The sequence below is a fragment of the Pseudophryne corroboree genome, chromosome 6, assembly GCF_028390025.1.
Source record: "Pseudophryne corroboree isolate aPseCor3 chromosome 6, aPseCor3.hap2, whole genome shotgun sequence".
NCBI classification, from domain to species: domain Eukaryota; kingdom Metazoa; phylum Chordata; class Amphibia; order Anura; family Myobatrachidae; genus Pseudophryne; species Pseudophryne corroboree.
In genome coordinates, this window is record NC_086449.1 from 756296296 (window position 1) to 756322649 (window position 26354).

Consider the following 26354-nt stretch of genomic DNA (forward strand, 5'->3'; position numbering starts at 1 on the left):
TGATTCAACTTTGATGTAATTTCCTTAAAACAAGTCAAAATGAGGCTCAGTAGTGTGTGTGGCCTCCACGTGCCTGTATGACCTCCCTACAACGCCTGGGCATGCTCCTGATGAGGTGGCGGATGGTTTCCTGAGGGATCTCCTCCCAGACCTGGACTAAAGCATTCGCCAACTCCTGGACAGTATGTGGTGCAACGTGGCGTTGGTGGATGGAGCGAAACATGATGTCCCAGATGTGCTCAAATGGATTCAGGTCTGGGGAACGGGCGGGCCAGTCCATAGCATCAATGCCTTCGTCTTGCAGGAACTGCTGACACACTCCAGCCACATAAGGTCTAGCATTGTCTTGCATTAGGAGGAACCCAGGTCCAACCGCACCAGCATATGGTCTCACAAGGGGTCTGAGGATCTCATCTTGATATCTAATGGCAGTCAGGCTACCTCTGGCGAGCACATGGAGGGCTGTGTGGCCCCCCAAAGAAATGCCACCCCACACCATTACTGACCCACTGCCAAACCGGTCATGCTGGAGGATGTGGCAGGCAGCAGAACGTTCTCCTTGACATCTCCAGACTCTGTCATGTCTGTCACATGTGCTCAGTGAGAACCTGCTTTCATCTGTGAAGAGCACAGGGCACCAGTGGCGAATTTGCCAATCTTGGTGTTCTCTGGCAAATGCCAAACGTCCTGCACGGTGTTGGGCTGTAAGCACAACCCCCACCTGTGGATGTCGGGCCCTCATTCCACCCTCATGGAGTCTGTTTCTGATCGTTTGAGTAGACACATGCACATTTGTGGCTTGCTGGAGGTCATTTTGCAGGGCTCTGGCAGTGTTCCTCCTGTTCCTCCTTGCACAAAGGCGGAGGTAGCGGACCTGCTGCTGGGTTGTTGCCCTCCTACGGCCTCCTCCACGTCTCCTGATGTACTGGCCTGTCTCCTGGTAGCGCCTCCATGCTCTGGACACTAAGCTGACAGACACAGCAAACCTTCTTGCCACAGCTCGCATTGATGTGCCATCCTGGATGAGCTGCACTACCTGAGCCACTTGTGTGGGTTGTAGGGGGGTCATACAGACACGTGGAGGCCACACACACTACTGAGCCTCATTTTGACTTGTTTTAAGGACATTACATGAAAGTTGGATCAGCCTGTAGTGTGTTTTTCCACTTTAATTTTGAGTGTGACTCCAAATCCAGACCTCCATGGGTTAATAAATTTGATTTCCATTGATAATTTGTTTTTTTTTGTCAGCACATTCAACTATGTAAAGAACAAAGTATTTAATAAGAATATTTCATTCATTCATTCATTCAGATCTAGGATGTGTTATTTTAGTGTTCCCTTTATTTTTTTGAGCAGTGTATATATATATATATATATATATATATATATATATATATATATATATATATAGAAAAAATGTATAGACTCGTGCGCTTCTTTAGGGATCGACCGTAAAGAGAAATACTTATCTGAACAATTTATAAATTCGCTAATAGAGTAGCCACAACTGGCTGATATCACAGTTTTGTAGGCTTAAATAAGTCTTTGTCAGCACCTTCCACTCTTCAGGGTGGCAGCTCAGTTCCTCAGTGTACCAAAGGTATATGGCATAAATTCTGTAGCAAAAGAGGATGGAGAAGAACGGGTGGTCTTCTGTTTGCCGGCGGTCGGGCTCCCGGCGCTCAGTATACCGGCGCCGGGAGCCCGACAGCCGGCATACCGACACTTATTTTCCCTCGTGGGGGTCCACGACCCCCATAGAGGGAGAATAAAATAGTGTGGCGCGCGTAGCGCGCCACCGTGCCCGTAGCGTGGCGAGCGCAGCGAGCCCGCAAGGGGCTCATTTGCGCTCGCCAAGCTGTCGGTAAGCCGGCGGTCGGGCTCCCGGCGCAGGGATGCTGGTCGCCGGGAGCCCGACCGCCGGCCAGCCGTAGTGAACCCGAGAAGAACAAGCGCCTATGGTGCAGTAAGTTCTTTAAAGTGTTATAATGACACTTAAGAAAATATAAATGCGTACCGGATGAAATCTTTAAACCACGCCTAATAGTAAGATGCCAGTCAGGATGTTTCTCACCAACAACACCATTCATAAATCGGTACGTGATCTTTGTGACCTACTGTCAGAGACTGATGCATACAGTCAGCTGTCTTCTTACGCATTTATATTTTCTTAAGTGTCATTATAACACTTTAAAGAACTTACTGCACCATAGGCGCTTGTTCTTCTCCATCCTCTTTTGCTATATATATATATATATATATATGTAATAGATAGATGTAAGCAAATAGGTAGGGCAGCACTCAATGCATAAAATAAGACAGGTAGCCAGGTTTTCAGCAACGCTTCAATGCTTGTGTTACTGTTCACATTTTCATCAGGGTGCAGCCATCAGTGCGTTTATTAGTTTTAAACATGTACATACTAGTCGCAGTTGTAGCACAACAGAATGCAGCCTCGTTGCATACGGTTGTTTTATTTCTGCAAATAAGACGCACATTTTGACACACAATTAGTGTCACCCGGGAACTGGCACAGAGAAGGGCTGTTTAGCGTGACTGAAGCTACACACACAATAATATAAGGTAGACATATGAATAGACATAATCAATTATATATTAAGGGGTCTATTCATGAAGCAGTGAAAAGAGTGGAGAAGTGAGCCTGTGGAGAAGTTGCCCATGGCAACCAATCAGCTGCTCCGTACAATTTTATAGAATGCAAATTATAAATGTTACTTTAATGCTGATTGGTTGCCATGGGCAACTTCTCCACTGGCTCACTTCTCCACACTTTTCACTGCTTCATGAATAGACCCCATCTAAAACGCCACCCATGAGAAGAATGATATTTTCTGTGGCAGGACAACAGCCAGATCCTTTATAATAAGTTCCATTCTGAATAGCAGAACGGGAGATCTGTGGAAGATGATTATTACATTGATGGTACATTGTGGAGATAACTAGTTTTTTTAGGCTGTTTTTTTATTGTTGCGTATTTCTTTGACAAATATACCCTTAAAAGTAATGACCTGAGTGAGATTACAGAATGTGTGCAGCACAATACAGATGCTTGGGATACAAACATACCCCTATTGGGGGTGCATGAACAAAAGGAGACATCAGAGGCATCACAAATGCAGCCACACCGCTTGTGAGTGTGAGGGAGAAGCTCGTTGGGTGAAATGGGACATGTTTTTCTCCCAATGAGGTGTTAGATACAGAGACAAGAACACAATGAAGCGTGTGCTCCCTTATTGTATGCATGAAATAATAACTGCATTTACTCACCTGTTCGTAGAGTTATACATATCTACCCCATCCCGATGGTTTGCTACTTGTCGCTAACATCATCATAGCACTATCCTGTGATAGGTGACAATGATATATCAGGTAACGGGAGTATTTATAATTCCGTCCAATTCCACGTAGCCTGCTGTCACTGATCTTTGCCTATGTACATCACCTCATTACAGTCCAGTTATGTCTCTTCAGTCACATGTGTAGATGTTATTGGAATACATACAGCTCTGCATCATGTGTTCACTAAAATGGGGATATAGATATTAATTTATGGCGCAACAGCTGCTTCTTTAGATATAGACAGCGGTCTGGGAGAAATCCTGAATCTGTGTCTATGTTTTCCCAACCGCTCTTCATTCCTGTTCTGTGGTTTAACCCTTCCCTTCTACTACTGTGTATGGTCATTGCCCCCCTACCCCCCAATTACCACCTTAAAACTAGAGGTGAGCGGACCCCCGTGTTTTGGTTTTGGTTCTATTTCATCATCATGTTTTGGTTTTGCCACCCTCAAGTGTTTTAGTTCAAATTTGGATTTCAGTCTGGTTTAAAAACAATAAAAACAGCTAAAATCATGTAATTTGTGCAATCCAAATTACGAAATCCAGATTTATAACCCAAATTCTGAACCGTGGGAAGATCCGAACTGGGACTCGGTACAGATCGGGTTTCCTCAGGGGATTTAAATCGGGTTTTGCTTTGATTCACATACACACCATTTGAGTGGATTCAGATTTCTGGAGAACTGAACTGCACTTCTCTACTTAAAACTAACTCACTTGTCTTTGGGGACTAGACTACATGACATCTGCTATTTGCTTTATGTTCAATTCAGTGACATATTTATCGAGTATGAAAAAAATGGTGTCACAGGAAAATGGCCACGGCTCTCCTGTACACATCCTCACAGGGTTTTCTTATGCTCCAATTACACAGTGCAGAACTTGGGTCTTTGGACATTCTCCGAAAGGATAAGCCATGTAAACCCTGTTATACCCCAGAGTCCAAAGTTTCTTTCCAAAAAAAGCTGTGTCCTGGCGAATGGGGTTAGAACACAAAATGATGGCTACAGTCAGTGGTGCCGGGAGAGGTTACAAATTACCCGGGCCCAGGTCTGATGGAGGGGCCCAGTTAGAGCCCAGTGGGGGCTTCAGGCTTCCTCCCCCTTAACTGGCAGTAGCAGCTGCATCTCTTCTCCTCAGCCCAGCACACGCTGCTGTGTGCTGGGCTGGAGTGTGGCCATCGTGGTGCTTAAAATACAATTTTTTCGGTAGGGTGCATGACCATGCCTCCTTTGATTAGGCCACACACCCTGAAAAGTACCTGGGCCCAGCCAGGCTCTCTACTGCCCCGGCTTCAGTACTGCTACCTGATGCGCACACTGTGCATGTGTGGCCATCTAAAGCTCTAGAATTGATAGCATTCCGGAGCTTGGTAAATATGACCATTTAGCAGCCCCAATAGAAGCCTATGAGAAGAGCTTTATGGCTGAAAATGGAGTGGCCGGGACAAATATTGGACATTTCTGCTGTGGTTTCTCCTTTTTACATCCAGGGGATACATAATTTTTGCACTTTTAACAGCTTCATAGATATATCCCTAAGTGTTAAAAGAAGTGAAATGTTCCTATTTTGTGGCCGATAAAGCAATGGTTCTCCACAAATGGAACTGCCATTGGCGAAACACCACAAAATACTTAAAGACAACTGACAGTAATGCAACACATACATATAAAATTTCACACCATACAGTGTATATATGTATATATATAATGACCAGGAACATGCAGTGATGTAAATGGCTCAGGATGCACTGGCTAGTACCAGAAGCCAGATGTACACACAATATATGAGCCAAATGGTTCAGGTGCAGCTGTGCTTACTGCAGGAAATTTGTCGAGTTTTCATCAGAGATGTGCGGTAAAGGTAGGCAGACATTTATAATATACAGTATTCTTTGAATTTTTCACATAATTTATATAGTAAAAACTTTGGGGTGTACTGCAGTAGGATAGGAGAGGCTCTGCCTCACCTGCCTTACCACATCACACGTCACTTTTTTGGCAAATGTTTTGAATCATCAAATATTTAAGCCCCCATATATTTGAAGCCATATCTAAGAAAAATACTTAAAAAATTTCCCACACTTACCTCATTGAGAGTGTTCTCAACAGTTAGAGGATGGAATTCAATTACCCACAGTAATTTACCAAGGATGAAAAAGGTTGGTAGGCTCGGGCTTTAACGCCAGTGGCCACTTAATTGCACTCCCTTTTTCACCCGACAGCCTTGTCAACGCCTGTTAAATTACCGTGTTATCGGGCGTTAACATGTGGTAATGGTTGTTAACACAGAAGCTGTGTAAAGTTCAAAGATCCGCGTGTCAGCTGGGTCACGGCATCCCTTAACCCTCTGTATATCGGGGATTTTTTTTCACCTCTGTGCAGAGGGGTAAAAAAAAAATTCCAGATGAGGGCTGCCGGCGGGAGCTAACTGAATAGACATGGGGGATCAATTAGCCAATGGTAAATTACCAAGGCTAATTGAATTCCCCCCACCCAAAGTGGTATCCTTATGTAAGACTGGAATGAGTCAAAATGATTGTGGAAAAGTTTCCAAAGTCTGGATCATTTCTGTTCTAGTGCATTTCAAACAATGTAATAAAAGACTGAAGTCTTAAGTAAACTGCAAAATCCATTGATACATTCTTGTAAGCAAATACTTCTCTCCCACAACACTTGCATACCAATTTCTTGATAAGAGATAATGAGCTAAGTCTACTAATCTTTACTGTCTATTAAGGAAGTGAAAAGATGTGTCGGGAAGAACATCTAAAGACTTCATAAAGACAACACTAAGTTTTCTAAACTTTTCTATTTCGTCGTCATCTAAGCCTGTGGGGTGCTGTCGGAAACCCTACTTTACAGATACTGGTACTAGTCGCTACTGCTAACTTTAAGATGCTTTTCTGTAATACTCATTAAGCATACATGCATTTAATAAGCTCTTTTCCTTTTCCCCAATAAATTAAACTTCATTTTCTTTTCTGCTAATTAAGTGTTCTGTAATAACTCCGTCCAATGACGGCAAATTGCCTAGTTATAATTATACTGTGTATATAGACGTTTATAACAAACACCAAAATATTTAGTGGTAATCAAATAATTATTAGGTTTTCAATTTTTGAATATTCGTCCACTAAATTAGCTACAAGAGTTTTTCTGAATGGCTCCTAATTAAAGAGTTATTACAATGACATATTGTTCACTTGTGTTTTGTTACTGAAACTCTCTCATATCAGGTGTCAGAACCAGAGCGGGGGGAGCTATCTGACGTCCCAGGTGCTATACTGAGTCACCCAAAAAAGTTACTGACAATTCAGCAACTGGAAATGATAATTTGCTAGTGGAGTTACGCATGAACTGAGAAATACTAAACTGAACATGACAACCAAATCTGCAGTGGATAAATAAAACATTAGCTAAATGCTCTTTACAGTTCTGTAATTGAGCTAAAAAAAATGAATTTCTAATATTTTCGGGACTGTGCTCTAGGGGCCTCATGTGCAAATGGGGGGTAAGTCCAGTCTTTTGCATTGAATATAAACTCAGTTTAGTCATCCACTATTAAAGCATTGGCACTAGGGGTGCGAATGATGACCTTCCATGCTAGGTATTAGTCACTGCTGCATCTGAGGCTGCATAATTAACCATAGTCACATAGGTTTTATGGGCCAGAAGACAGAAGGTAGTTCACATGCCTATTGGAATTTAATATGATAATAGTGATTACCTGGTTGGGAGGTCTCCTGTCTCTTTGAAAGTTCCCCTTCTCCAGCACTCTTCCCCCCATTCTTGCCCCAGCTGGCTAATGATTGTTGGCTTTATAGTTTTGCGGGAAAGAATGATAACAGTGGTCTCTTCTGATCCTTCCCTACTGGCAGAGGCGTAGCTAGGCGCCATGGTGCCCGGAGCAAGGGTATGTTTTGGCGCCCATCTCCCCTGTACTGAATTGGGGGCCTAGCCAACATGTGGTGGTATGTTACATTTGAAAAGAAACAATATTTAGACATTCTAAATTGGTGACAGGGACGGTTCTAGACCTTGCGAAGCTCAGGGCAAAAGTTTCCTTTGGGTGCCCTCCATTGTTTAAAATAGGGTCAGTGCGTGCAGAAGGCTTGCGACAACAATATAGGGGCATGGCAGTATAGACGGTGTAATATGGTTAGCATTACTGCCACACAGCACTGAGGTCATTGGTTTGATTCCCACCATGGCCCTAACTGTGTGGAGTTTGTATATTCTCCCAGTGTTTGCATGGGTTTCCTAGGGGTACTCCGGTATCCTCCCACAGTGTGTGTGTGTGTGTGTGTGTGTGTGTGTGTGTGTGTGTGTGTGTGTGTGGGGGGAAGTGGGGGGGGTAAGGATATATAGATTGTAAACTCCCATGGGACAGGGACTGATGTGAATGGTCAAATATTCTCTGTAAAGCACTGCGGAATATGTGTGCGCTATATAACGAACTGGTAATAATAAATAAATAATGGCTTCATTGGGAAGGTGTGTGGCCACAGAATAGTACCAATTCACATTACACCGCACAGTAATGGCCGTTATTCACATTACACCAGACAGTAGTACCCCTTATACACGTTTATGCCACACAGTAGAACCCCGTTACACTATGGTTGAGCCCCTTATACACAATACACAATGGTAGAGCATCTATGGAAGTAGCTGTATTTACTTGTTTAATTTAAATAAATTGAAAACACTATATATGCCCCACATGACCTGACCTCGACTCACAACCCCCATTTCCTTAATGAAAATAAAGCCCCAAATGTGACATCCCACACACCTGATAACCCCCCTATCTCTGAATGAAAATAATGCCCCAAAACTGACCACCCCCAGATCTGATAATCTCCCAATGCCTCAATGAAAATAATGCACTAGTACTGCCATCCTAGACCTGATAATGCCACTATGCTACATTGAAAATAATGTCCCAGAATTGCCTGAGAGCCAGAGAGAGCTGTGCCGCAGCAAACAGAGGGGCAGAGACAGGTGCTGCAGAAGCCTGAGAGACAGAGTGAGGTGCTGCTGCTTCTAATGCAGAGAGAGGTGCTGCAACAGCAACTCGGGCAGAGAGAAAGACGCTGCAGCATCAATGTAGAGAGACGTGCTACAGCAGCTAGGGCAGAGAGAGGTGCTGCAGCAGCCAGAGCAGAAAGAGGCGCTGCTGCAGCGGCTGCTGCTACTACAGAGAGAGGTGCTGCAGCAGCTGGGGCAGGGAGTGGTGCTGCAGCATCAATGTAGAGACGTGCTGCAGCTTCTAGGAAAGAGGTGCTGCAGCAGCGGGGGCAGGGAGTGGTGCTGCAGGACATAAGTAACCATGCTGAACAGCTACAAGCAGACAGTGAGACAAATAAAGAGAGCATGCAGAGCTCTGGCATGTTCCGGCTGTCAGTGTCTCCTGCTGTCGCCTCTGGCCTGCCCTGTTCCCTACCTAGTCTAAAAGTCAGTGTGCACCCGCTCTGCTTCTCCTCCTCCTGCTCTGTGGCTGCCAGTACAGTGGCCCGTGGGAAGGGTGGCTGGTGGGCGGCAGCGCGCCCTCTAACTTTTTTCGGCGCCTGGAGCTCGTGCTCCACCGGAGCCACCCTCGCTACACCCCTGCCTACTGGGGACAGTGAACAGCAGTCCCGGTGGGCCTTTATGTGTGTCACTGGCAGGGTAGTTTGGATAACTTGAGTTGTTAGTGATGGGCTCGCAGTTGGCCCCCATCTACAACTTTTATTGGGTTATTTGGCACGGAGGTGATACTGTGTGTAGGTGGTGATACTGTGTTTAGGGGCAGGTGAATACGGGTATATACACTTAATAGTACCTTAAAAGTATGATATAGAACACTTGCTGGCACAGTCTCCGGGGATCAGCAGCGCCAGTCTGTCTATCACAGCCACCGCTTCACTGGCCGCGACACAGGTCTCAGCTTCTCCTTTCTGTATAACATGTTAGGGAAAAAATATGTACACGTCTTAATATTCTGGAAAATAACTATATCATAAATTACTTGTAAAGTGACTCAAATTCAGTTCAGTGCCATCAAAATTAGGTAGCCACTTCAAATTTCCTGCAGAAAGCTAGTTCCCAGTTGGGTCCTTGTTGCTCCAATGCTTAATTACACAAAGGAAAAAGAAGGGAAATACTTTTAATCAGTCAATTTTTCATGAGTTTGCAATGAAATATTCACAACATAATTCTTTCACACTAAGCAAAGCTAACACGCGTATTTCCCACAGCGAATTGGATCCTCGTGTCAGCCAATGGGAAATTGACGGTCTGTTCTTCGAGCTTTGCTGTCAGGTTATTTAGCCAAATGAAAAAGTTTGCAACAATGAAATTCAGACACTTGTTTTTCACATGGCAATAATTTAAAGTGACCTCTCTAATAATATTGGAGATGTTAATATCAAAATTATACAGAAACATGAAAGCAGAATAAAGGTGACAAAACACTTGGTGCAATTCTTCCACCTATTTCATTTAAATCTCCAGCGGCACTTGTAGCATACTTGAATAGTCTCCTAAGTTTGGACTGTTCTCCAGGATGTACAGCAGAGCAGGGCACTCTTCTGGATTCCATAGGGCACAGACAATGGGGTGAATGAGACTTCTACCAAATCAGATAAGCCAATCATCATGACGTGAGCCTCCTTAGAGTTGTGCTCTCACTCTGTGGACTGGACAAGTCACCAAGTAGGGACTTGCTGTTGTTACTGTGCAACTCCTTTATTGGTTTATGCTTCTGCTGAGCGCCAAGGACGTAGCTACCATGGGGCCCAGAGCTGAGAGGGGCCACCTTCCCTGTCACAGTTACATGAGTTATATACAAGGACATAGCTACCATAGGAGCAGGGAATGCAGCTGCTATGGGGCCCAGAGCTGAGAGGGGCCACCTTCCCTGTCACAGTTACATGAGTTATATACAAGGACATAGCTACCATAGGTGCAGGGAATGCAGCTGCAATGGGGCCCAGAGCTGAGAGGGTCCTGTCACAGTTACATGAGTTATATACAAGGACATAGCTACCATAGGAGCAGGGAATGCAGCTGCTATGGGGCCCAGAGCTGAGAGAGGCCACCTTCCCTGTCACAGTTACATGAGTTATATACAAGGACATAGCTACCATAGGAGCAGGGAATGCAGCTGCTATGGGGCCCAGAGCTGAGAGAGGCCACCTTCCCTGTCACAGTTACATGTGTTATATACATTTTTCACCATTGGTAGAATCATAGGGGCTCTTAAAAACTTTTGCCATGGGGCCTGCAATATATTTAGTGGAGATCCCACTTTTCGGGTTTTGGTTTTGGATCTGGATCTCCGTTCGTGTTTTGGATCTGGATTGGTTTTGCCAAAACCACCCTTTCGGGTTTTGGATCTGGATTTTTTGGGAAAAAACATAAAAACACCTAAAATCACATACTTTGGGGGTATTTTGGATTCTACAGTATTATTAACCTCAATAACATTCATTTCCAACCATTTCCAGTCTATTCTGAACACCTCACACCTCACAATATTGGTTTTAGGCCAAAAGGTTGCACCGAGGTAGATAGATGACTAAGCAAAGCGACACAAGTGCACAAACACCTGGTCCACCTAGGAGTGGCACTGCAGTGGCAGTCAGGATGGCAGTTTTAAAAACTAGGCCACAAAGAGCATAAAATGCAAAGGAAAAAAAAGAGGTGCAAGATGGAATTGTCTTGGGCCCTCCCACCCACCCTTATGTTGTTAAAACAGGACATGCACAGTTTAATAAACCCACCATTTCTGCGACAGGTGGTCCCCCTGGAAAAAGCTTGCCAAGTTCTCTGAATAATAGCTAGCTACAAACATACCACCTCCATATTTGATGACTTTTCACATTATAAAAAGAGGCAAGAGGAACAGGACAGTGTCAAGAAGGTGATTAAAAATTAGAGAGGCACACGCAATCAGGAACAACACACAGGATTTCACCTCCACTCCTGTATTTGTGTGGAACAGAAAGGACTTTAACCAAGCAAATATATAATTACCACATTACTAGACAAACTGAAAAATTAAGGGCCAAAGCCTCCGAACTTGTACCCCCTTCTCCATTTTCAGGGATTAAGTTAATGTTGGATTTAATGCTGGGATGCAAATAAACTGGTGTATATCACATGATCAAGATTGGATATTTTTCTCTCCACGGATTCTGGAGACTTATTTCGTGAAAATCTCGTGGGTTTCTTTTTTTCCATTTTTTTTAATTGCATTTTAGTTACAGATTTTGTGGCAGATGCCTAATTTTCATTTTTCACAGCTCCCAGTTACGCGCATGTGAGCATACCTGTGTGTCCCAGTTACATGCATGAGAGCATGCCTGTGTGTCTTGTTTATTTTATTCATATTTTATTTTTAAATAAAGCAGCCCCTTAGATGTTTTAGCAGCCCCTCACGAGCCCCCACAGCAGCCCCGGATTGGGCAAGTAGAGTTTGGGTCGGTTCGGTACAGTACTAAGCAGGACTGTGCAGTGCATTTTTTGTAATTCAGCCCCTGCCCTAGTGGAGCTTACCACTCTATAGTCTAAACTCATTTCATACTATAAGTAGGACTGTGGGAGGAAGCAATGCTAACCTCTGTGCCAACAGCATGCCTCAGCTTGGCAAGCCAGACATATTCCTGGCTGTAAGCCACCATGAGACTCCATACTGGGTACTGGGCCTTATTCAGTAACTGTTTGTGCCTCACAGGAGCTCCTGGCCAATCTAGTGCTGCAGTGCAATGGAAAGCTGATGCAATACAAGATCACTGAAACTCTGTTCTTCTAACACTGCGAGGTCTTGCAATAACCCTACGCAGCCCTTACATTGTACAATTATTAAGGAGAAAACATTTACAAAATAAAGGAAAAGAACCCTGTACAACAAATGCGCATCTTATAAATAATCCCAAAATGTGGAACATTAATAATAAATCAAAATTAAGGTTGACTAATTGGAGCCATTAATTTGAGTCCCTACTATAAAATAATTGAAAAGAACCTCTCTCTAATCCTGGGTACACAGTGCACACTAGAAGATGTAGATGAGCGGGTTCAGACAGTGCACCCCTGGAATTATATGGCAGACATATAGACATAGGTGTTCTTGGAAAATCTAGTATTCTCCGGCAGTTGCGCTGGATTATGATTCTGTATCTTCTGAGTCTGACTGACTTTGGCCACAAATGTGGTCTCATTGGAAAACACTTTGTCAAAATTGCAATTTCCATTTCCACCTTTGTGGCAATATGTTTTAACAAATCTGGTTGTGATGTTGAAGCTGTTTTTATATTTTGCTCTAGGCTTTGATTTAAACCTAGGATCAAGTACAGCAGTACCCCTGGAATTATACGGCAGCGCCTCTGAACTTATACAGCAGATAGGCAGCACCCCTGGACTTATACAGCATAGGCAGCACCATAGAAGTGCAAGATAGATAAATTAAAGAAAAAAGAGGTGCAAGATGGAATTGTCCTTGGGCCCTCCCACCCACCCTTATGTTGTATAAACAGCACATGCACACCAACAAATCATTTTAACGACAGGGTCTGCCATACAACTGTGGCTGAAATGATTGCTTTGTTTGGGCCCCCACCAAACAAAAAAAGTAGTTAATCTCTCCTTGCACAAACTAGCTCTACCCAGGCAAGATGTCGTCTTCATCCTCATCCTCCAATTCTTCCCCCCTTCAGTGTTTACATCCTCATCCTCACAGAGAAATAATTCCACACCGAAGAGGTGGATTTTTTGTATTTTGCCCAGGCATGACAATGGTCTTTTTCATCCCATGGCCAACAACTGTCTCCACTGGTGCCTTATTCAAACAAACCACGTCACCATCAGAATCCTCATCGTCAATTTCCTCCTCGGTGCCAGCTACATCAATATCCTCCTTATCCTGGTGTACTTCTACAGTGACATCCTCAGTCTCAATATCAGCAACTGGACTGGCGGTGCTCCTCCCAGCACTTGCAGGGAGCATGCAAATGGTAGTAGGAGCCTCCTCTTCCCATACAGTCTTGGGAAGGTTAGGCCTAGACATCGCAACCGCGGACACACTTGGACTCTCCTTGGGGATTTGTGATATCTCTGAACGCACAGTTGTTTTTTGCCTGTACTTTAAAAAGCTTTATTTTTTTTTATTTTTCGAGATGGAGGAGGGCTTCCATCTTTATGAGAAGCTGAACCACCAAGGCCTTAGCCTTTCCTTGCCACTTCATGTCATGAATGGCATATTGTCAATTTTACGTTTCTTATCAGATATTTTTTTTTTTTTTTGGTTCTTAATTTTCGCTTCTTGGATTTTACATGCCCTCCATGACATTGGGTATCGGCCTTAGTAGACGACGTTGATGGAATTGCATCATCAATGTCATGACTGGTGGCAGCTGCAGCTTCAGCGCTAGTACTAGGACCTAGAAGTGGTTCCTGATCTTTCACTATTGTTTCCTCCAAATTTTTTTTCTCAATTTCATACAGCACCTTTATTATTACAGCACACAGAACAGTGTCCCTTTATTTTCACAGCACCCCTGAATTTTTACAGCAAACAAGACAGGGCCAGTGTACATTTATTTTTACAGCACCCCTGTATTTTTTACAGCATACGGGACAGAACCAGTACCCCTGTATTTTCTCTGCACCCCTGTATTTTTACAGCATACAGGACAGGGCCAGTATACATTTATGTTCACAGCACCCCTGTATTTTTTACAACATCCAGGACAGAACCAGCACTCCTGTATTTTCACAACACCCATTTGGTTTTACAGCATACAGGACAGGGCCAGTGTACATTCATTTTCACAGCACCCCTGTATTTTTACAGCATACAGAACAGGTCCAGTGTACATTTATTTTCACAGCACCCCTGTATTTTTTACAGCATACAGGACAGGGCCAGTGTACATTTATTTTCACAGCACCCCTGTATTTTTACAGCATACAGAACAGGTCCAGTGTACATTTATTTTCACAGCACCCCTGTATTTTTTACAGCATACAGGACAGGGCCAGTGTACATTTATTTTCACAGCACCCCTGTATTTTTACAGTATACAGGACAGGCCAGTACCCCTGTATTTTTACAGCATACAAGACTGGGCCAGTGTACATTTATTTTCACAGCACCACACATACATGGCAAAGCCTGTAAAAATTATTTGATTAATAACCCTTTTATTTGGAGTTATTAAATTATATGCAGCACAGGAGAGCGTATCCCTACACCACACAGGGCAAACCCTGTAAAAATTATTTGGATAATAATAACCCTTTTATTTGGAGTTATTATAATAATATGCAGCACAGGAGAGCGCATCCCTACCCCACACAGGGCAAACCCTGTAAAAAAAATTTGGAGTAAGATTAATAACCCCTTTATTTGGAGTAAATAATATACAGCACAGGACAGTACCACTGGACTTATACGGCAGTACCACTGGAGTTATATGGCAGTACCGCTGGACTTGGCAGTACCCCTGGACTTATACGGCAGTACCACTGGACTTATACGGCTGTACCACTGGACTTATACGGCTGTACCACTGGACTTATACGGCAGTAGCGTTGGACTTATTAGGCAGTACCGCTGGACTTATATGGCATCACCACTGGACTGGACTTATACGGCAGCACCACTGGACTGGACTAATACAGCAGCACCACTGGACTTATGGCAGCACAGGACACCACTGGACTTATGGAAGCACAGGACACCACCACTGGACTGATGCAGCACAAGACAGCACCACTGAACTGTACTTATAAAGCAGCACTGGACCTATGGCAGCACAGGACACCACCACTGGACTTATGGCAGCACAGTACACCACCACTGGATTGAAGCAGCACAAGACAGCACCACTGGACTAGACTTATACAGCAGCACAGGACATATGGCAGCACAGGACACCACCACTGTGACTGGACTGATGCAGCACAAGACACTACCACTGTACTGATACAAAAGAGCAGGTTGCCACGCCACTTTCCCGCACAGACACTGAGGAGACACGTCCTCTCGCTACACTCTCCAGGACTGGAGTGAAGATGGCGGCGATGCGCGGCTGTTTATATGGGATCCAAAACCTGCGAGAATCCGACAATGGGGTGATGACGTTTTATCTTGTTTTTGTTTCCGAGTCTGGTGAGAAAACCAGATCCGGACTCGGATTCGGACTCGGATCGTGAAGTTCGTGGGGGTTCGGTTCTCAGGGAACCGAACTCGCTCATCTCTACTTATAATGTGTTCCTTTAGTGTACATACTGCTCTTTCTTACATTTTCTCACTGAAAGCATGCCTTTAGTTGCAATCCAGTCCCACCCAGGTACGACAGCGGGAGGGAGTCACATGTTGATATTTGCCATTGCGCTTCACTGAATACTTTAGGTAACGGAGATGCAAATGGTTTGGAATGCATTTTGCGATTGTGGATACATCTGGCTCTGAATGAGGCCCATTATTTTTTCTTTTTTTTACCAAGAGAGGGTTTTAAGAATAATATGGTGAAACTAGAAAATAACTGTAAGAGGAAAGAAACTCTTCTCTATAAAACAATGGCTTTCTTATTTTCCTAGTGCATAGGAACAGAGCCACTGAGACTTTTGTCATGAAATACTTGACGTCTTCTCAGCAGGAGTCTCGGGGATGGTGTGTGAGAGGGAGCAGCCAGACGGGCAGCGTATGGGAGTAGTTCTATTATTACATTATCTCAGCCACGCCACCATTATGTAAAGCTGCAATTGCCAGCTTGGTAATGCCATGGGGTGGGGCCACGATTACACCATTCAGTATGAATGCCATCATCAAGCCATTTGGACCGCCCACTTCAGCAGTAGCACATTGCAGGAGACCTGACTGCTCTTTTTGGAGTGTAGATGAGGGACCCGAGATGCAGGATTCTACCGGACGTTCCAGGAGAGTAGGAAAGCTTGGCCCTGGTACAGAGGGCGTGGCCATTGGAAGGGGTGTGGCCACTCATTGTACATATTATGTGTCAATGTTTAGTGCATCAGAGTGCACGAACGTGGCATCACCTCTCCACTCTTGGTGCCACATGAAACTTTTCTACCCAAGTTCTATTACTGAGAAGTTTATATTGTAGAATGTCTTCTGTCTGTTTATTAACATCTAGTGTTCTATTGATGGATTAGTTAGCATTATACTACAGGGGTTTTTGTTAAGCAGGTAAAAAAACAAGATGAATCCCAGACAAAAATAATTGTCCTACAAAGCCAGAGCATCCTGGTGCCCTTCTCTCTCATGAATAAGATTAACTTAAATGCATCACCATGATAGGCTTCTTCTGTACATTAAAGTGTATAATACAGCACTAGGTAAAGATATATCTCTGTCCTAATGCTGTGCTTTACTAATGAAGTTGTTTATAAAGCTTTGTGCTAAGACCAGCCCAGGGCCACACAATTGACATCTATAACTGCTATTGAACTGTGCGCGTCTTTAAAGAAGGTTCCTGTAGTGATGAAATTACTAGAGGACATGAAATTCTTTTTCCTGTGTTTATGTAAACTGATGGCCAGATTTAGTATGAGGCACAGTAAGCCTGTTTCCTGGGGGTGGCAGATAATAAGAGATGGACAAGAGAGGACGTCAGGCCTTTTCTTCTTTCAGCAAAATAAAAATGTAATGAAAGAATAAGAAAAATCAAACAAAGCAGACCAGTGTTTCCTAAATCAGTAATCAAGGCACCCTACCAGTCCATGTTTTAAGGATATCTATGTTTAACCACTTTCAGAGACTGCCGCACGTGGTCACATGCAACCATGCCATGGAAATGGTTAAACAGCACATAAGATGCAACCTCCTGATCCCGACCATTGCAGGAGCATTATAAGCCGCTTATTGGTTAACACTCCTGCAGCTGAACTGCATACACAGTTACACACCTATACAGTCGTCGGCACATTCATCTGATATCGGGTGATCAGCCCATGAATTGTATAGGAGTATTCCCTGATTAAGTAATGCCACTATCTTCTCTCCTGTAACATGGGGGGTCATTCCGAGTTGATCGCTCTCGCTAGCTAGTTTTGGCAGCCGTGCCAACACATAGTCGCCGCCCACGGGGGAGTGTATTTTCTCTTTGCAGGAATGCGAACGCCTGTGCAGCAGAGCGCCTGCAAACACATTTTGTGCAAAACAAGACCAGCCCTGTAGTTACTTATCCTGTGCAATGATTGCTGCGACGAGTGACACGGTAATGACGTCAGATACCTGCCCAGCAAACGCCTGGCCACGCCTGCGTTTTTCCAAACACTCCCAGAAAACGGTCAGTTGACACCCATAAATGCCCTCTTCCTGTCAATCTCCTTGCGTTCGGTTGTGCGGTTGGAATCGTCGCTAGAACCAGTGCAAAACCACAATGGACTTCGTACACGTACGACGCACATGCGTATTGCGGTGCATACGCATGCGCAGATTAGCCGTTTTTTTTTCACTGATCCCTAAGCAGCGAACAACGGCAGCTAGCGATCAACTCGGAATGACCCCCATTGATCAATGAGTAACATGCACAATAGGTTTGACTCATTAAAACCCTCAAATGTTCCCTAGTGCCAAGCTCTACAGTATATATTTATTAAAAGTTAGGGTTAAGGTTTGATAGCTTTATCCGGTATGAGGTACATCTGTGTTAAGACTGTCACTTCCATCTTTTCTGTAAATGAAGTACAGGTTCTAGCAAAATCATAGACATGCTTCATTATGGAATATTATTAGATACTTCATGGCTCGTTACAGTAAGAAATCATGTGCATATGAGTTGCCTTAAATCTAATGATATTGACCTCTAAATATGCACTAATCAAGAAGATTTCTTGATAATCAATATGACTGAGACACACAGAAGATACAAAACGTTCCAGGGGTTCTTGTATCACTATGGTCATGTATACAACTATAATACATGCAAGTTGTATTACCAATTTGGATATATTGCCATTTAATATACACCATACAGCCAGAGGTGGCTTTAGTGGTTATCATGACATAATTGGTATCGCCCCTCCAAAAAAATAAAAAATAAAAATAAAATATGTGTGGCCTCCACGTGCCTGTATGACCTCCCTACAACGCCTGGGCATGCTCCTGATGAGGTGGCGGATGGTCTCCTGAGGGATCTCCTCCCAGACCTGGACTAAAGCATCCGCCAACTCCTGGACAGTCTGTGGTGGATGGAGCGAGACATGATGTCCCAGATGTGCTCAATTGGATTCAGGTATGGGGAATGGGCGGGCCAGTCCATAGCATCAATGCCTTCGTCTTGCAGGAACTGCTGACACACTCCAGCCACATGAGGTCTAGAATTGTCTTGCATTAGGAGGAACCCAGGGCCAACCGCACCAGCATATGGTCTCACAAGGGGTATGAGGATCTCATCTCGGTACCTAATGGCAGTCAGGCTACCTCTGGCGAGCACATGGAGGGCTGTGCGGCCCCCCCAAAGAAATGCCACCCCACACCATTACTGACCCACTGCCAAACCGGTCATGCTGGAGGATGTTGCAGGCAGCAGAACGTTCTTCTTGGCGTCTCCAGACTCTGTCACGTCTGTCACATGTGCTCAGTGAGAACCTGCTTTCATCTGTGAAGATCACAGTGCGCCAGTGGCGAATTTGCCAATCTTGGTGTTCTCTGGCAAATGCCAAACGTCCTGCACGGTGTTGGGCTGTAAGCACAACCCCCACCTGTGGACGTCGGGCCCTCATACCACCCTCATGGAGTCTGTTTCTGATCGTTTGAGTAGTCACATGCACATTTGTGGCTTGCTGGAGGTCATTTTGCAGGGCTCTGGCAGTGCTCTTCCTGTTCCTCCTTGCACAAAGGCAGAGGTAGCGGTCCTGCTGCTGGGTTGTTGCCCTCCTACGGCCTCCTCCACGTCTCCTGATGTACTGGCCTGTCTCCTGGTAGCGCCTCCATGCTGTGGACACTACGCTGACAGACACAGCAAACCTTCTTGCCACAGCTCGCATTGATGTGCCATCCTGGATGAGCTGCACTAAATGAGACACTTATGTGGGTTGTAGGGAGGTCATACAGGTACGTGGAGGCCACACACACTACTGAGCCTCATTTTGACTTGTTTTAAGGACATTACATCAAAGTTGGATCAGCCTGTAGTGTGTTTTTCCACTTTACTTTTGAGGGAGACTCCAAATCCAGACCTCCATGGGTTAATAAATTTGATTTCCATTGATAATTTTTGTGTGATTTTGTTGTCAGCACATTCAACTATGTAAAGAACAAAGTATTTAATAAGAATATTTAATTCATTCAGATCTAGGATGTGTTATTTTAGTGTTCCCTTTATTTTTTTGAGCAGTGTATATATATATATATATATATATATATATTAGTGATGTGCATCGGACATTTTTCGGGTTTTGTGTTTTGGATTCGGTTCCGCGGCCGTGTTTTGGATTCGGACGTGTTTTGGCAAAACCTCCCTGAAATTTTTTTGTCGGATTCGGGTGTGTTTTGGATTCGGGTGTTTTTTTACAAAAAACCCTCAAAAACAGCTTAAATCATAGAATTTGGGGGTCATTTTGATCCCATAGTATTATTAACCTCAATAACCATAATTTTCACTCATTTCCAGTCTATTCTGAACACCTCACACCTCACAATATTATTTTTAGTCCTAAAATTTGCACCGAGGTCATTGGATGACTAAGCTAAGCGACCCAAGTGGCCGACACAAACACCTGGCCCATCTAGGAGTGGCACTGCAGTGTCAGACAGGATGGTCGATTTAAAAAATAGTCCCCAAACAGCACATGATGCAAAGAAAAAAAGAGGTGCACTGTGGTCGCTGGATGGCTAAGCTAAGCGACACAAGTGGCCGACACAAACACCTGGCCCATCTAGGAGTGGCACTGCAGTGTCAGGCAGGATGGCACTTCAAAAAAATAGTCCCCAAACAGCACATGATGCAAAGAAAAATTAAAGAAAAAAGAGGTGCAAGTTGGAATTGTCCTTGGGCCCTCCCACCCACCCTTATGTTGTATAAACAGGACATGCACACTTTAACAAACCCATCATTTCAGTGACAGGGTCTGCCACACAACTGTGACTGAAATGACTGGTTGGTTTGGGCCCCCACCAAAAAAAAAGCAATCAATCTCTCCTTGCACAAACTGGCTCTACAGAGGCAAGATGTCCACCTCCTCCTCATCGTCCGATTCCTCACCCCTTTCACTGTGCACATCCCCCTCCTCACAGATTATTAATTCGTCCCCACTGGAATCCACCATCTCAGGTCCCTGTGTACTTTCTGGAGGGAATTGCTGGAGAATGTCTCCACGGAGGAATTGATTATAATTCATTTTGATGAACATCATCTTCTCCACATTTTGTGGAAGTAACCTCGTACGCCGATTGCTGACAAGGTGAGCGGCTGCACTAAACACTCTTTCGGAGTACACACTGGAGGGGGGGCAACTTAGGTAAAATAAAGCCAGTTTCTGCAAGGGCCTCCAAATTGCCTCTTTTTCCTGCCAGTATACGTACGGACTGTCTGACGTGCCTACTTGGATGCGGTCACTCATATAATCCTCCACCATTCTTTCAATGGTGAGAGAATCATATGCAGTGACAGTAGACGACATGTCAGTAATCGTTGGCAGGTCCTTCAGTCCGGACCAGATGACAGCACTCGCTCCAGACTGCCCTGCATCACCGCCAGCGGGTGGGTTCGGAATTCTTAGCTTTTTCCTCGCACCCCCAGTTGCGGGAGAATGTGAAGGAGCAGCTGTTGACGGGTCACGTTCCGCTTGACTTGACAATTTTCTCACCAGCAGGTCTTTGAACCTCTGCAGACTTGTGACTGCCGGAAAGAGAGATACAACGTAGGTTTTAAATCTAGGATCAAGCACGGTGGCCAAAATGTAGTGCTCTGATTTCAACAGATTGACCACCCGTGAATCCTGGTTAAGCGAATTAAGGGCTCCATCCACAAGTCCCACATGCCTAGCGGAATCGCTCTGTTTTAGCTCCTCCTTCATTGTCTCCAGCTTCTTCTGCAAAAGCCTGATGAGGGGAATGACCTGACTCAGGCTGGCAGTGTCTGAACTGACTTCACGTGTGGCAAGTTCAAAGGGTTGCAGAACCTTGCACAACGTTGAAATCATTCTCCACTGCGCTTGAGTCAGGTGCATTCCCCCTCCTTTGCCTATATCGTAGGCAGATGTATAGGCTTGAATGGCCTTTTGCTGCTCCTCCATCCTCTAAAGCATATAGAGGGTTGAATTCCACCTCGTTACCACCTCTTGCTTCAGATGATGACAGGGCAGGTTCAGGACTGTTTGCTGGTGCTCCAGTCTTCGGCACGCGGTGGCTGAATGGCGAAAGTGGCCCGCAATTCTTCGGGCCACCGACAGCATCTCTTGCACGCCCCTGTCGTTTTTTAAATAATTCTGCACCACCAAATTCAATGTATGTGCAAAACATGGGACGTGCTGGAATTTGCCCAGATGTAATGCACGCACAATATTGCTGGCGTTGTCCGATGTCACAAATCCCCAGGAGAGTCCATTTGGGGTAAGCCATTCTGCGATGATGTTCCTCAGTTTCCTTAAGAGGCTGTCAGCTGTGTGCCTCTTCTGGAAAGCGGTGATACAAAGTGTAGCCTGCCTAGGAACGAGTTGGCGTTTGCCAGATGCTGCTACTGGTGCCGCCGCTGCTGTTCTTGCTGCGGGAGGCAATACATCTACCCAGTGGGCTGTCACAGTCATATAGTCCTGAGTCTGCCCTGCTCCACTTGTCCACATGTCCGTGGTTAAGTGGACATTGGGTACAACTGCATTTTTTAGGACACTGGTGACTCTTTTTCTGAGGTCTGTGTACATTCTCGGTATCGCCTGCTTAGAGAAATGGAACCTAGATGGTATTTGGTACCGGGGACACAGTATCTCAATCAAGTCTGTAGTTGCCTGTGAATTAACGGTGGATAACGGAAACACGTTTCTCACCGCCCAGGCTGCCAAGGCCTGAGTTATCCGCTTTGCAGCAGGATGACTGCTGTGATATTTAATCTTCCTCGCAAAGGACTGTTGGACAGTCAATTGCTTACTGGAAGTAGTACAAGTGGTCTTCCGACTTCCCATCTGGGATGACGATCGACTCCCAGCAGCAACAACAGCAGCACCAGCAGCAGTAGGCGTTACACTCAAGGATGCATCGGAGGAATCCCAGGCAGGAGAGGACTCGTCAGACTTGCCAGTGACATGGCCTGCAGGACTATTGGCTTTCCTGTGTAAGGAGGAAATTGACACTGAGGGAGTTGGTGGTATGGTTTGCAGGAGCTTGGTTACAAGAGGAAGGGATTTAGTGGTCAGTGGACTGCTTCCTCTGTCATCCAAAGTTTTTGAACTTGTCACTGACTTATGATGAATGCGCTGCAGGTGACGTATAAGGGAGGATGTTCCGAGGTGGTTAACGTCCTTACCCCTACTTATTACAGCTTGACAAAGGCAACACACGGCTTGACACCTGTTGTCCGCATTTCTGTTAAAATAATTCCACCCCGAAGAGGTGATTTTTTTTGTAATTTGACCAGGCATGTCAATGGCCATATTCATCCCATGGACAACAGGTGTCTCCCCGGGTGCCTGACTTAAACAAACCACCTCACCATCAGAATCCTCCTTGTCAATTTCCTCCTCAGCGCCAGCAACACCCATATCCCCATCCTGGTATACTTCAACAGTGACATCTTCAATTCGACTATCAGGAACTGGACTGCGGGTGCTCCTTCCAGCACTTGCAGGGGGCGTGCAAATGGTGGAAGGCGTCACCTCTTCCCGTCCAGTGTTGGGAAGGTCAGGCATCGCAGCCGACACAATTGGACTCTCCTTGGGGATTTGTGATTTAGTAGAACGCACAGTTCTTTGCTGTGCTTTTGCCAGCTTAAGTCTTTTCATTTTTCTAGCGAGAGGATGAGTGCTTCCATCCTCATGTGAAGCTGAGCCACTAGCCATGAACATAGGCCAGGGCCTCAGCCGTTCCTTGCCTCTCCGTGTCGTAAATGGCATATTGGCAAGTTTACGCTTCTCCTCAGACGCTTTTAATTTTGATTTTTGGGTCATTTTACTGAACTTTTGTGTTTTGGATTTTACATGCTCTCTACTATGACATTGGGCATCGGCCTTGGCAGACGACGTTGATGGCATTTCATCGTCTCGGCCATGACTAGTGGCAGCAGCTTCAGCACGAGGTGGAAGTGGATCTTGATCTTTCCCTATTTTACCCTCCACATTTTTGTTCTCCATTTTTTAATGTGTGGAATTATATGCCAGTATCAATAGCAATGGCCTACTACTATATATACTGCGCACAACTGAAATGCACCACAGGTATGGATGGATAGTATACTTGATGACACAGAGGTAGGTAGAGCAGTGGCCTACTGTACCGTACTGCTATATATTATATACTGGTGGTCAGCAAGCTGTGCAAAACTTAAATGCACCACAGGTATGGATGGATAGTATACTTGATGACACAGAGGTAGGTAGAGCAGTGGCCTACTGTGCCGTACTGCTATATATTATATACTGGTGGTCAGCAAACTGTGCAAAACTGAAATGCACCACAGGTATGGATGGATAGTATACTTGACGACACAGAGGTAGGTAGAGCAGTGGCCTTCTGTACCGTACTCCTATATTATATATTGGTGGTCAGCAAAATTATGCACTGTACTCCTACTATATACTACAATGCAGCACAGATATGGAGCGTTTTTCCGGCAGAGAATGTATAATACTGGTGGTCACTGGTCAGCAAAACTCTGCACTGTACTCCTCCTATATAATACTGCTGGTCCCCAGTCCCCACAGTAAAGCAGTGTGAGCACAGATATATGCAGCACACTGAGCACAGATATGGAGCATTTTGCAGGCAGAGAACGTATAATACTGGTGGTCACTGGTCAGCAAAACTCTGCACTGTACTCCTCCTATATAATACTGGTGGTCCCCAGTCCCCACAATACAGCAGTGTGAGCACAGATATATGCAGCACACTGAGCACAGATATGGAACGTTTTTCAGGCAGACAACGTATACTGGTGGTCACTGGTCAGCAAAACTCTGCACTATACTCCTCCTATATAATACTGCTGGTCCCCAGTCCCCACAATAAAGCAGTGTGAGCACAGATATATGCAGCACACTGAGCACAGATATGGAGCGTTTTTCAGGCAGACAACGTATACTGGTGGTCACTGGTCAGCAAAACTCTGCACTGTACTCCTCCTATATAATACTGCTGGTCCCCAGTCCCCACAATAAAGCAGTGTGAGCACAGATATATGCAGCACACTGAGCACAGATATGGAGCGTTTTTCAGGCAGACAACGTATAATACTGGTGGTCACTGGTCAGCAAAACTCTGCACTGTACTCCTCCTATAATACTGCTGGTCCCCAGAATAAAGATATGCAGCCCCCTGAAACAAAGTGAGAGGACGCCAGCCACGTCCTCTCACTATCATTTCCAATGCACAAGTGAAAAATGGCGGCGACGCGCGGCTCCTTATATAGAATCCGAATCTCGCGAGAATCCGACAGCGGGATGATGACGTTCGGGCGCGCTCGGGTTAACTGAGCCATACGGGAGAATCCGAGTATGCCTCGGACCCGTGTAAAATGGGTGAAGTTCGGGGGGGTTCAGATTCCAAGGAACCGAACCCGCTCATCTCTAATATATATACAGTATATATACAGACAGTATGTTTCTTACTGTTACCTCCCTCTATATCTCCCCATAGTCTTCTCATTACCCCTTTCATAGCTCTCTCCAGTTCCCTCAATATCTCACTGCCCTCTCCCTTTCCACAGTTCAAACTGCTCTCCTCACACCTCACTGCCCCCCACAGATTACACTTTCCCCCTCACACCTTATTGATCCCCCCTAGCTCACTACTCAATCACACCTCACTGTCCAACTTACTGCTTCCCAACCCTTCACTGCCCACCTACTGCTTCACTGCCTCCCCACCCCTCACTGCAACCTACTGCTCCCATTGCTCCCATCACAGCTCACTGCCCCCCGCATCTTACACTTTCCCCCTCACACCTTACTGGTCCCCCCAGCTCAATACTCAGTCACACCTTACTCACTCCCCACATGACTGCTCCCCCACCCTTCACTGTCACCCTACTGCTGTATTGCTTTCCCACCCCTCACTGCCACCTACTGCTCACATTACCCCCATAGCAGCTCACTGCCCATCACTCCCTCCTCCATGCACACTGCCCCGCTACTGCTCACACCACACACACACACACACACACACACACACGCATAGAAACTGAAACATAGAATTTGATGGCAGATAAGAACCATATGGCCCATCCAGTCTGCCCTTTAGGGTTAGGGTATTACGGTAGGGGCTAGAGTATTAGGGTTAGTATATTAGAGTACGTTTAGGGGATTTGTTAGAGGTTAGGGGATTTGCAATAGGATAATATGGTTGGTTTTGTGGTTTGGGTTAGCATATTAGGGCTAGTTTAGGGTATTAGGGTTAGGATATTAGGGATACACACACTGCACACCCACATACAGTACCTCACAAGCAGCAGAGTAGTTCTGTTCCTCTCTGGCTAGCTGGGGATTCAATTCCACCTCTCTCTCTCTCTCTCTCTGACAGCAGCCCTGCTCAGTTCCATGTAGCTAGACCCCCTCAGACATAAGGAAGCATCCTGTTGTGCCGCCCCCAGTGAGTGGCACCCCCAGGCATGTACCTCACATATCTAGTGGGAAATCCACCCCTGCATACAGTGACTTAGGGCAGAGCCTTAACTAGGTGTGTGCAGAAGGTGCATTGCCCACAGAGCACTTGCCCTGTGGGCTGTCAAAGTCAGAAAAATATCTCTATACACACTGCCATATTTGCACCTCATTCTGGTCCGCGCTGCGCATGCGTGCGCTCTCCCGTGCGTGCGCATACTCACAGTCG

The 26354-nt window shown here is 45.2% G+C and overlaps 1 long non-coding RNA gene across 5 annotated transcripts in view; it reads right to left on the reverse strand.

Moving 5' to 3' along the window:
• The window catches only part of LOC134933400 (uncharacterized), a 240755-nt gene that overhangs the window by 145763 nt on the left and 68638 nt on the right, over positions 1-26354 (reverse strand). For all 5 annotated transcript variants that reach the window (XR_010179694.1, XR_010179691.1, XR_010179692.1 and 2 more), the window contains exon 2: positions 9189-9303. This is a non-coding gene — a long non-coding RNA (uncharacterized LOC134933400). The remainder of the gene's footprint in view (positions 1-9188; positions 9304-26354) is intronic.